Consider the following 13,426-nt stretch of genomic DNA (forward strand, 5'->3'; position numbering starts at 1 on the left):
GCAGTTTATAATCTAATATTAAATGGAAATAATAATAGTGTCTACCTAGCAGATTTATCATGAAGATCAAATTGCTGGCAGTAGGTTAGCTGGTAGGCAGCAAGGTGATGAGGTGGTAAGAATGCTGGGTTTGAAGTCAGTAAGAACTGAGTTCAAATCCATTCCCAGGTAATTACTTAGCTACATAACTCTGAGTGAGTCATTTTAAATTATTTCAGCCTTATTTTCCTCATCTGCAAAATAAAAAAAAAATAAACATGTATTAAGTGCCCACTATGTGACAGGGCAGTTTGGTGGCACAGTGGATTCCAATTTCCCATAATCTCTTCGCTGAAATAGTGGATTGTGTATGCCTATTATGAGAATAATAATAGCCTAATGAGAACTACTTCTATCCTGAGGATACAGACATTTACATGAATATATTTTTAAAAGACTCATCTTTCAGAGTTCAAATCTGGCCTCAGACACTTACTAGCTCTCTGATCCTAGGCAAGTCATATAAGTTTCTTTGCCTCAGTTTCCTCATCTGTAAAATGAACTGGAGAAGGAAATGGCAAATTACTCCAAAATCTTTGCCAAGAAAATCCCAAAGGGGACCATGAAGAGTTGGACACAACTGAAAAACAATCAGAAATGTACCAGGTAATGGGCAAAATGATGGAGATACAAAAGGAAGCTAAAGAGAGTTCCTGCCCTCAAGGAGCTTACAAGTAGTTTATAATCTAATATTATATGGAAACAATAATAGTGTTTACCTAGCAGATTTATCATGAGGATAAATGTAATAATATATGTTAAGTGCTTTGCCTCCCTTACAACAGTATGCAACTATCTTCATTGGCATCATCAATCATTGTTAGGCAATGATGACTTGGTTGTAGGAAACTGGGAAACTTTTATGGGTAGAACCTCTACAGTAATGGATAGTTTGAACAGAGTGAGAGATAAGATGGATAACTAGTGAATAGGCATTGGATTTCTAATCTGGAAGACCTTAGATAATTATTGCCTCCATGTTCCTGGGCAAGTCACTTAATATATTCCTGCTTCAATTTCCTCATCTCTACAATGAGGTGGTTGGACCGGGTGGTCTCTAAGGTTCCCTCCACATCTAAACCCATGATTTTATAAACTTTGACCTGGGGATGTTTTGTTCTCTTTGATTTGAATCCTGTACCATGATTTGCATTGTTTTTCTGAAGAAATTAAGATTACTCAATAATATGTTATTCTCAATATTTTCTCTCTCACTAGATTTGTTCACCATATATTTCTCGATTGTAGATTGATTCTTGTAAATGATCTCCTCCCATTAGACTCTGAACTCCTTGAGGACAGGGACTGTGTTTTTGCACTTTATTTGTATTCCCAAAGCCTAGAACAGTGTACTAGAGGGTGCCTAATTAATGTTCATTGACTGACTCTGCATTAACCTTTAAAGAATGAGCCAATTACAGCTATAGAAAATACTAGCCATTTCTATTCTATCTCATAGCATTGAAAAGTAGCACCAAGCCAGCTAATAACACCCATTCACTTACCTCTCGATACAAGCCTGGTGTCTTCTTCATTGTCCTTTTCTTTCTCTTCAAGCCAAGTCACCAAGGACATCCTTGTCACCCATGTTTACTACTATTCAAAATATTTCAGATAACGTCACCCAGATGTTAGGTAAGGTGTCAGTTCTAGTCAGATACAGGTATGTGTTTCAGCCTGGTGGGGCTCCTCCTTGTCTGTATTCAAACTCTATTTTCAATTCCTACAATTTTGCTATTGTGACACTGATACAGACTTCAATGAAGGCATCACTAATTAAGTGTTTTTCCTGGTTTCAAAATAGATGACAGTTTTTAAAAGTATTTGTTGCTTGGGTTCTCCATTTCCTAAAACCATCTGTGGAGGGGGTAGTAGCTGGCAGGGGTGGGGTGGCAGCCAGCACTCCTGTCATTCTATAATGAACTTACCTTGGTCTTGTTTGGTGTCAGAATGAAGAGAAAAGTCTAAGTAGAGGGCCCGCAACTTTAATGGAATAGAGTAGTTCTTCTTTTCAGGTACCCGTATACACAACCTTGTTGAAGATGTGATTTTAGTAGAGTCTGAGACAGAAAACATTTAAGCATGAGAATACCTACCTGTGTTGTCTCCCTCACACAGCAAAGGAGAATCATCAAATGACTCCAATGGTGAAAACTTATATTGGATGTCAAGTCAGGTTCTACATTCTCTTGCTGTGAGTAGCAATGAAAATAGGCATCATCACTTTGTGTTCCTGTGAGGAAGGACACCTTCCTGGGTCTACTTTATACACTATGTATACATGAATGTGCATCTTAGATCATGGCTAAATAAACATGGGTCCATCCAGGCCAGTACACTTTCAAACCATTGGCTTCTAGTACCCCCATGCTGGTACTCTACAACATCTTCCGAACATTAGTTCTGGGTCAGCCAGTTGCCGGTTGTACTTTTATTGTTTGTCAATTTTCACTTGGTTGCTTTATTAGCTATTGGTCATTCAGACTATGATTTCATTTGTCCTCTCCCTTTATTTACTTTATGATTATATAATGGAATTACAATGATCACTATCAGCTCTCCACTAAAGTGGATCTGGTCATGTATGCCTTGTCAGAGTATGTGGTCCTTTTCCGAACCATTCTATTCCTGAGGTGCTCTTTAAGGGGATTGATCAAAATGTCCTGGAATTTCCAAGTCTTCTAATAATCAATTTTCCAAGTTTCTAATAATCATATCTTAGCTATAGTTGAATAGCTTAGCATAGTTTGCCTGGCACATAGGAGGTAACTTAATAAATATTGATTGATTGATTTGGAAATTAACATGTATAATGGGCACTTGGTAGACTGCATATTTCATTTGGCTCTCAAGAGGTATTTGCTCTTAACCCTTTTCTCTGAGAAATGTACACATATCAGAGAAGACAAACACATTTCCTTAGCATTGCAATATTTAATATTGCTTATTTGGAATTCGAGGGGTACATCCCAGCAGTGTGCAAAATTTAAATAGTATTAGTTTGGATTATAGAATTAAAAATATGGATTTGGGTCTCAGTTCTGGAACTCCAACTTGCCTGATCTTGGGCAAGTCACTTGCCTGGAGTTTCCCAGTAACATACTCACATGGACTTAGTTTCTTCTGTGAAATGAGAGAGTTGAACTTAGAAACTCTCAAAACTCCTCTTTGGAGCTACATTCTATGATCCTGCAAAATATTCAGACACGGGTGATATTTTTTATCAGTTTTTACATTGGGGAATAGGAAGGTCAATGTCATTATTCCATCTGTTCTTAACAATAGATCATTTTCTTAAGATGACTTCTCATGCATTTGTGAAAAACTCTTTGAGCTTTTCATGGAAGTGCCAAATTCCTAACTATGTAACTGATTTCTTTACCAAGTTGATGGGTCAATACATACCCCTGCTGATGGAAAATGGATCAGTTGTGAGGAAAGGACTCTATTCAGGAGGGCAAATCATATTGGAAGAGAAAAAACAAAGTTCCACACAGATAGGCACGGTCTTTAATGTGCATTCTTCTACTAAGCAGCAAGAGAGCTCTGATGAACTCTGAGAACAGCAGCCTCATTGGCATAGGAAAGCACAAGTGGTCGCGTCATTGGCTAGAGGATGCCAGACAGTTGAGTATCTTACGAGAGGTGCATCTGTACAGATGATTGTCATTGGTCTCACTTGTGCTTTCATTTAGGTCTTTCTTCTTGCTCTTTTCCACATTCCATATTTTGATCCTCTGCTTTTAATCAGAATTTGTGCTAGGGCACATTCCTTTTTCATCTTCATCTTTTAGAATCCCTCATTTCCTTCAAACCTCTGATCAAGGGTCACCTTCTACCTTTATTGATATAACCAGCTGTTAGTACTCTCTCCATCCACAAATGGTCTTTATATCTTTTACATTTACTTTTATGTAGACATACTGTTTCCCTCAGTAGAATGTAAACTCTTTGAGGATAGAGACAGCTTTATTTTTTCTTTGTATTTCTGGTGGCTAACCCAGTGCCAGGAGCATACAGTAAGTGCTTAATAAATATTGGTTTATTGATTGAGAAGTATTCTTTTCTGGAATTATAAAAGACTTCACAATCTCTCAAACTAAATCCTGAGCAATATTCAACAGGACTCTTAAGAGGTAGGAGTGGGCTATATTAGAAAGGCATATCTAAACTTTGGACCAATATAAACATAATAACAATAAATCTAAAACTCAATTATCCAAATTCTCATTATATAATTTTTGACTTAAGTATACCTTAATGTCTCTTATGTACCCTGAGTTGTTTCATTTTTTACTCATATTTCTACCAAAATGGCTCGATTCTGGTGTTTAGCTGGAGCAGTGGATGGATGTCAAAATCAACAATAAAAAAATAACTTTATTCAACCATGTCTTTTAATTATTTTCTCTGTCTCACTTATTCTCTCTTCATCTGTTCTCTTTCTCTGTCTTCCTCTTTCTTACAAACTAATTCTTCTTTCTTCAGTTGTTATCTCCAGTCTACACCCTTCACTCACTCATTCTTTTCTCCTGATGTATTGTTTCCTCCTCTCTCTCATGCTCACTATCTCCCTCTCTTCCCCCTTTTCTGTCTTCCTCTTTCTCTTCCTCCCCTTGTCACTTTTTGGATCAATCAGTTATTTATGTGTGGCTTTGGGCAAGTTCCCATTCTTTGGCTCTCAATTTCCTCTACAAAGGGAAGGAGCTTTCTCTCAAAGGTTCATTCTGCCTCTCAATCCTCAATTATTCATTAGTTTTTTTTTTGCTTCAATAACACTTGATAGTTCACAGATTATGGGATCATAGATTTACATTTATAAGAATCCAAATTTCTAATTTTAAAGATGAGGAAGATGAAACCCAGAGAGAAATTATTTACATGGGCTAGCACAGTTAATTAGTATTTGAAACACAATTGGAATTCCTATCTTTCTGATGCCAAGGATAGAACCCATTCACCCTATCACAAATGCCTCAGCTCAGTTTAAAAAGCATTTATTAATCATGCACTATGTCCAATCTTGGTGCTGGGAATTCAAGGACAAAAACAAAATTTTTGTTCCCTTCCCTCAGGGAGCTTACATTCTTATTTTCTACCTATTCTGTCTTGACAAATTTGATTTAGGAATGAATTTCAGAGTTCAATTGTAAATTATGAAGTATTTGAAACTCCAGAGGAGTGCTTAATAGATGACCACTAAACCCTTATGAATCATACATGACTTTCTAAGGAAAATTGAGTATTGAGAATTGGCTGTAGTAACAAGGACTTAATGTATATCACACAAAGGCCACTGGATCCAAGAATCCAAGCAATGGCCAGAGTCTCTTACAAGCATAGTGGAAAGACAGAAGTTCATGTCATGTCAGAGGTGAAGACAGGATTCTAGCATTCTTCAGTGAGTTGTTAATGTTATCTGGTACCCACATGATTCAATCAAGGAATTCCAATATCTGAAAAGCGACACATAATATAGACCAAAAAAGAACTAATTATTTCCCCAGGGAAAATGTTATTAAAGGGATAGTTTTAAGTCCCCTCTGTTTCTTTGCAAATCTAGATTTGCCTATAGTTTTTGTAAACACATTTTTCTTGCAAAGTGTTATCCATCCATTCATCAATGGGGCAAAAAAGAAATCAGAGCCCTTTGGTTCCTCATCTATTGAGCTAATACAATCTTCAAAGACCAATCTTCAAGGCAAATGAAAGTAGTTTTCAGTTTTAAAAAAAGTGAAACATCATCTGTCATTCCTGAAAGTACAAGTCTATCAATTTAAATATTAAAAGTGAAATTTAATTTAGATCTTTTTTAAACTTTCAGATAATTTTATTTTGAAGTTGAGACTCTCACTTAGACAATTGCATAGCGATCTGACTTTGAACTTGGTCAGTCCATGTGATATTTATCTCAATAGAAAATTAGATCCATCATGAAATGCTAAAACTGGAAGAAATTTTGAAGAATTTTACTCCTCAATTTCTTTCTCAGCATTAAACAGATATGAAAATAGAGATCCTAAATTTGTACCTGCCTCATCCAAGGAAATAAAGCTGATTAGTGGTGGTCACTGAGCTCAGCTGGAAGACATGCAATGAGAAACAACCCACTACTACTTAAAGAAACCCAACCCACTGTTAGCTCTAATTGTTAGTGTTTATTTTTTCTGGACAGCAAGATGCAAAAGAAGTGGTTGATATTAGAACCCAGACCTGGTGGTAAATTTCATGGCTGTTGTTTTGTTTTAAAAAACAAGAAGGGGGGGGCAGTGGATTGAGAGTCAGGCCTAGAGATGGGAGGTCCTAGGTTCAAATCCAGCCTCAGACCCTTTCTAGCTGCGTGACCCTGGGCAAGTCACTTGACCCCCATTGCCCACCCTTACCACTCTTCCACCTAGGAGCCAATACACAGAAGTTAAAGGTTTAAAGAAAATAAAAAATAAAAAAATAAGAAGAAATTTATTACTTTGTTCTTTCTTTCAAATAACTCTCTGTATATGTATGGTTTTATAGTTAGCACCTTTCCAGTAGAACTTAAGCTCCTTGAGAGCAGAGACTACTTTTTTCTTCGTCTTCCCAGCACTTGGAACAGTGCCAGGCACAAAATAGGTACTTAATAAATGCTCATTGGATTGGATTGAGTTTTCTGCATGTCATTTTTGTCAACCATAATTGGGTTGTATTTGACAGAGAAGTCTTTGGAATCGCAGTTGAGTCCTTTCTTCTTTGTCTTCCTTATTACCAAAGGGACTTTTCACCTTTGCTTTTAAACTATTGGAAATGTATCAGAATTGGCTGAAAGAATTAGAAATACTTATGGATCTGTGCATCTCAGAGGAGAAATTAAAATAATAAAAAGTAACCAAACTTCTTGAAATCTTTGGGAGACAGACTCCCTGTACCAATACCAAAATAGAGCATAGGAGTGAGTCCAACATTCCTCTTCCTTCACCTTTCCCACCCCAATGACCAAGCCATTAGAGAGACTAGACCAAGAATAACCAGCACATTCAGCTGGGATTCAAGAGAGGAAAAATTAGATTAATCAGGGACATGCATTTTCAATGAATGCAGCTTCTTTGGGGATGAGAGAAATATAATTACTGACATTACAAGGACGCTGAACCTTGGAGATCAGTAGAAAGTAAACCTCAGGAGAATTTCATAAAGACTCCACAATGGGAGAGAAAGACTTCCAATCACTTGGAGTTATAACTTTTTAAAAAGACTTCATGAGCTTTCTAATCCAGAGTCCAATTCTTCCTGAACTCTGGGAATTGGTGGGAGGCTGTGCTCCCAGTTTGGGGCCATTTTTGTGCCAGCTATTCTTACCATACCATCTTAGTAAATACTTATTTCTAAAAGCTAGTTTAACTTTTGGTCGCCAAAAAGATAAAGTATGTTGGTGGAGGCTTGTAAGAAAACGTAATAAGAGGCAAGTAGGTAGCAAAGGGGATAGAGCCCCAGGTCTGAAGTCAGGAGGACCTGGGTTCAAATTTGACCTCAGATACTTCCTAATTATGTGACCCTGGGCAAGACAGTTACCCCAACTGCCAAGACTTTATGGCTCTTCTGCCTGATACTTACTTAGTATTGATTCTAAGATAGAAGGTAAGGGTTTAAAAAAGATAGAAATAGTAGCAAACTATCCCAGGCCCTTAGTGTTAGGCCTTAGAATGGGATAAATCATCAACTATCCAAAGTCCAGCATTAGTGATCGAGAAGTAGCTTAGAGGGGTGTTAAAACTGGATGTGATTCAGTGAGCATTTTCTCTTCCTAGCCAAGCCTTTCTTAGGTCCATAATTTCTGAAAGTGGATTGGATTTTCCCTCTTTTTATCCATTCATAGAGTCTCTCTATATTAAACCTTTTCTTTATGTAGTTTTATGCATTCAAAGTCTATTCTAGCATAGGCAATCCCCCTACCCTTTTTTTTAAAAGAAAGAAAAGACAGATTGACATAATATTTGGGGTACTTGGCTTGGAATCACAGTATCGCCAACTACCTGAGTTAGAAGAGACATTAGAGACCGTCTAGTCCCATCTTGGCCTGGAAAGTAATCAACATGACAGCATTCTCAGCAAAGAGTCATTGGGCCCAGCTGGGAGACCTCCAGTGAGAAGCAGCCCACCACTATGTAAAGAAATGCAACCCACTGATTTGAGAACTCTAATTGTTAGTGTTTGGTTTTTCTTTTAAAAAAATATATATATATTTATTTATTTATTTATTTATTTTTAACCCTGGCCTTCTGTCTTGGAGTCAATACTGTATATTGGCTCCAAGGCAGAAGAGTGATAAGGATAGGCAATGGGGGTCAAGTGACTCGCCCAGAGTCACACCACTGGGAAGTGTCTGAGGCCAGATTTGAACCCAGGACCTCCCGTCTCTAGACCTGACTCTCAATCCACTGAGCTACCCAGCTGCCCCAAGTGTTTTGTTTTTTCTTGAAAGGAAGGTGCAATAGAAGTAGTGTGGGACTTGGAATCACATTTGTCAGGGATCCATGGTTCAAATCTCATCTTTTCACTTGCTATCTCTCTGACCTTCGGCAAGTCAATTTTTTTTCTTCCAGTCTAAATTCTTCATTTATAAAATGAGATATTTTATACCATTATCTCTCTGAAATCTAAAATCCTAAATCTCTTAGTTTTTCCAGCTCTAAATCTATGATTCAAAAGTAAAATAAAAATGAATATTTACATTATTCCTTAAAGTTACCAGAGAATTTTACACGTTATCTTATTTTAAAATATTATAACATCTTTTTAAATCAAAGATAAAACTGCTGTTTTTGCAGCTTGTCCCCACTGTTCTTAGTTCTCTCTTCAAGGACTGAAGCCTAAGCCCTCCTTTGTGTATTGGCCAAATACTAGATAATGGCTATAATAGTGCATTTGTTTCTTCTCCTCTCCAGGATTAACTATCTCTGGTTTCTTCTTTTATATATTCCTGGTGGCTCAGTGTGGTGAGGTTTTTGGTTGTTGACTGCACTCTCTGCTTTAGATATTCATTTTAATGCTTCTGATGTCTTTATAGCTATTGTGAATCTATACAGTGAGAGATGATGTCATCTTCCATTGGGAATAGTGGGGAGATGAAACACCATCCCAATCCCCCTTTTGTGTCATGATATTATATTCTGATCCTAGCAGTGAAGTCCCTAATGGAAATATGCCTGCTTTTTAGATTACCTACAAACAGAATTTGGGGATACCCAACCCAAAATAAACGATTTTAGCATCCTGTTGGTGTGACACATCTCCCCAAAGGCTGTCTGTCATTTAAGTCTTAGGGAGTGGTACCAGATGGCGGAAATTTCAGTGACCTGCCACCCGGGACCTCCCAGCTATGGGGATGGAATCCTTGACTCCAAATCTAGGCAGCAGCATAACTGAGGCTCATTCAAAATCTTCATAACTGCAATGTTGCAGCCCATCCTTAGAAATGACCAACCATTCTGACTTTCGTCAGATACTCGAGCTTCACTGGGGGACTTATAACTTGAATTTCAGGGTTCAATTTAATATCTACTCTTCTCTGTGAAATAAAACAAAATAGAATATTTTATGACATTTTAAGAAGAAGAAGGATTTAGTTTTTTTTTTTATGTCAACTAGAGACAAGTGGCTTTGCATCATGATGGGCTGTTCTCTAATCCAGTTATCTGCTGCCAATTCTGACCTTCCTGTGGGGTCCAGCTGTGGGGGGATCTTTACAGTCCTCCATAAAAGCCATAACTTCTCCCCTTGTGAGTTTTTAATTTCATAGGGGTGCCGGGGGGGAGGGGCTGAATAAGTAAGCCTGTAACTTGACAACACCTGTTCTCTCCATCTCTACACGGGCTCAGTTTGTGGCCAGCTACCTTCTCTTGGCGACTCCTCTCACATTTTCCTCCACGGACTCATCGGGGTATGCAGGTGACCCCGTCAGTGGAGTATAAACTCTGGCTGGAGAGGCTTCCAGTGTAGTCTTGGTGACTGTCTGAGTATCTGTTGTACAGAGACTTTGTCAACCTGCAGGGTTAGGTAGGGCAATAGACATGGTGAAGGACTGGGAATCACGGACACCTGAGTTTTAAATTTGCCTCAGATACTTACTAGTTGTATTGTCCTGGGCAAGTCACTTCACTTTTCCTAGCCTCAGTTTTCTCATTTGTTAAAGGGAAGAGAGAGCATAGCACTTTCCTCCAAAGGTTGTAAGGATAAAATGAAATAATATTTTTAAAGGGTTTTTCAAACCTCAAAGTGCTATATAACTAGAATCTATTACTGTTCTTAGGAATAGTTAAATTCAGAGTAGGTCTTATTATCCAAAGTCTGACCACCAAGAACAGGATTTTTTTAAAACTAAAGCAAACTGTATGATAGTGTATTAAGGGAAGATGGAGGGATTGATCTTCATAAATATAAAGAACAATCACATTATCTTTGAAAGATCCCAAATGGTGAGATTTGGTTAAAAATCCCCCATAATCCCCAAATTTAATGAGTTCAGGCTGTATTTATACAGGCATATGAAAGCTTTCTTTTTGGATTCCTGTCCTAATTTGTCAAAAGTTCTCTTCTCATCTAGTCAACCATTCGTAGAAATGGCCATGAAATCCAGGTTAACCTACTTCTTTCAAAGGCTTATGTTAATTTAGGTAATAAAGGGGAATCGTTTTTATATTTTTTAAAAAATCATAAAAGGAGATTCCAAGCATAGAATATTCCACATAGCTGGATGATACAGTGGGGAAAGCCCTGGATGTAGGAATTAGGCTGACTTGAGTTCAGATCCTTTGAAAGATACTTTCAAGTTGTGGGATCCCAAAGTCACTTATTAAGTCATTAAATCTTTCTCAGCCTGTTTTCTCATCTATAAAATGGGGATGATAATAATAGCCTTCATCTTACAGAGTTGTTGTAAATATTAAATGAGACAACACATGTAAAGTGCTTTGAAAAACTTAAAGCACTATACAAATATTGGCTTTCATTGTTGTTATTTTTTGTTATTACTATTATTATATTATTGAAGGCAATGATATGTACTTGGTGAACTGAAAGACAGGATCGAAATGGATATGTATTATCACATGAGATAACATGTTAAGTGCTTCACACAATTTAATCCACTATATAATTCTGAGTTAGCAATGTATGAACCACAGTTACTGAAAGACTTCATTCTAGTGCTGTCAATGTCAGTTCCAGATTAAAGTTGAAAGAATGCAGAATTTGGAGTCAAAAGGCTTGGATTTAAACTTCATTTCTGCCATTTTCAACTGCTGTGTGGCTTTGGTCGAGGGTCATTGCCTCTGGGACTCGGTTTCCTCATCTGAAAAAAGGAGGAGATTGGACTAGGTAATTTTGAAGTTCTTTTCCATCCCCCAAACCTCTGATTCTTGGATGGTGCTTCCATCTTCATATTTAGTTGTCAAATCCATAAACTAGATTCTTTAAAAAATTCTTATTGACTTAATTACAATTTGAGGAATCATATGAATTCTTAGAACATCACTATCAAATGGTGTACTTTTCATAATATCTGGACTTTGGAAGTCTAGGAAGTGTGAGCTAGAGTTCCAAAAAATGTATATTACTTCATGTTTTAATGGAAGCACTTTTGATTGCTTTAAAAAGAATGTTGATTTTGTAAAATTCAGGACAGGGATGGGCTTTGTGATGCTTTAAACAATAGAATTTTTAAAAATTATGGAATGTTTCTGTGAATGTGAAAAAGTCTCTCATCTATATCCATTAATTCCTGTTATTTGAAGCCAAAGTTCAGAGAGAATTTTGACCCCTCAAAATGCCTTTTGATTAACTAAATTTCCAGTTTGTTAAAAAAATTTAAACACATCTCTGATTAATACAAAAATAAACAAGCTTTCCCCTTCATGTTCCCTCTGCATGAAAAATACCCCAATTTCAAAAGGAAGTGAATCGAAGAGGATGACCCACATATATTTTAAAGAAATCAGAAAAAAGAGGGGAAAGATATAAAGCATAAGATGTGGCTTTATAACGACAAACAAATAGGTTTGAATAGTAAATAATTTATGAAAAATCTGTTTTGAAAAAATGGGAATGCTAAATAAATGATACAGGCCATTCTATATTGACATTTTCTTCCACTTGAAATGGTGACTTTTCATTCCTTTGTTCGATATCTTGCATCATTTTTCAGACTTACAGTGCCCAGTTGTTTTACAAACATTTGCCCGATGACTTTCTAGCCCATTTTCCTTGAAGCTATTCTGAAAGTATAGTGTGATAAACAACCTGATAATGAGTCTTTTCAATATGTAATTTTCTCTTTGGAGGAAGACAAAATTTTAAAAAGTTTTGTATATAGTTCTCACCTAATTTGTAGAAATACTAAGTGTTTTCCATTGTTTTACCTTCTAGCTAGATTGCCTTATTTTTAGTTCCCATTTCATGAATATAAAATAACCTTACTTAAAAATGATTTTTCCTTCTAGTGCACAGAATTAATAGAAACCTGCAGCATTAGAAAAATAGAGGGTGCAGTAATTGCTATCATATGTCTTTAAGGTGTCAATATTAAGCAATAACCTGTGTGAAGCAAATAATAGAAATAAGTCAATTTCAAGGCCCTGAGTACCCAATTCCTTCAATGCTTAAAAGTCAGGCTTTTCTTAACCTGATCTACATTAACCTTCAAGCTTAATTCTATACCCACACGACATACTCTTTCATAGTTATGGGTCAAATTATTTTTCAGTTATTTTTGCAGATAAACTAGAGATGATCTTTGCTAAAGACATTAACTCAAACCATTTAGAAAATGCCAAGGATGATTAAACTTACATTTCAGCAAAGAAGTATTTCCCATTATACGGATCTGTTAAAACAAGCCTTGGTTAAACAAATGTCTTCCCCAGAGAAAGAATTATATTAAAAAAATCCAATTTCCCTTGCTCTCTGGAAAGAAAGAATGAAATAAGGAAAGGAAGAATGAAAGGAAAGAAATAAGGAAAACCATGGTGGATTTCCTTTAAAGATCCCCAGATGTAATCTAATCATTTCCAAATTAGGCGCCTTTGTAGTAATTAGCTATTTGTTTGTGATTTTTTTAAGGGTAAATTTCCTTGTGGAGAGACAGCAAAGTAAAGTACAAAGAGGGAAGTAGGAAGATCTGGGTTCAGGTTCTTCCTTGGACATATGTTAGTTTTGTTATCATGGGCAAGTCACTTCCTCTCATGATACCCTTTGCAATTCAGAGTTACAAAGGAATTGCTAATCAATATCAGTGGGTGAGTTTCCACACTGGGGATGAAATTATAGGTCCCCCTGCAAAAAAAAATCTCCTTGAATTAATTCAAAAACAAATATCTACAATGACCACTTACCTATTCTTCCATACATATAATCCAGG

The 13,426-nt window shown here is 36.7% G+C and overlaps 1 protein-coding gene across 1 annotated transcript in view; it reads left to right on the forward strand.

Moving 5' to 3' along the window:
- CTNNA3 (catenin alpha 3) overlaps positions 1-13,426 on the forward strand; it is a 2,010,564-nt gene that overhangs the window by 570,595 nt on the left and 1,426,543 nt on the right. The window lies entirely within an intron of this gene.

Source organism: Gracilinanus agilis, chromosome 2, assembly GCF_016433145.1.
Source record: "Gracilinanus agilis isolate LMUSP501 chromosome 2, AgileGrace, whole genome shotgun sequence".
Taxonomy (NCBI): Eukaryota; Metazoa; Chordata; class Mammalia; order Didelphimorphia; family Didelphidae; genus Gracilinanus; species Gracilinanus agilis.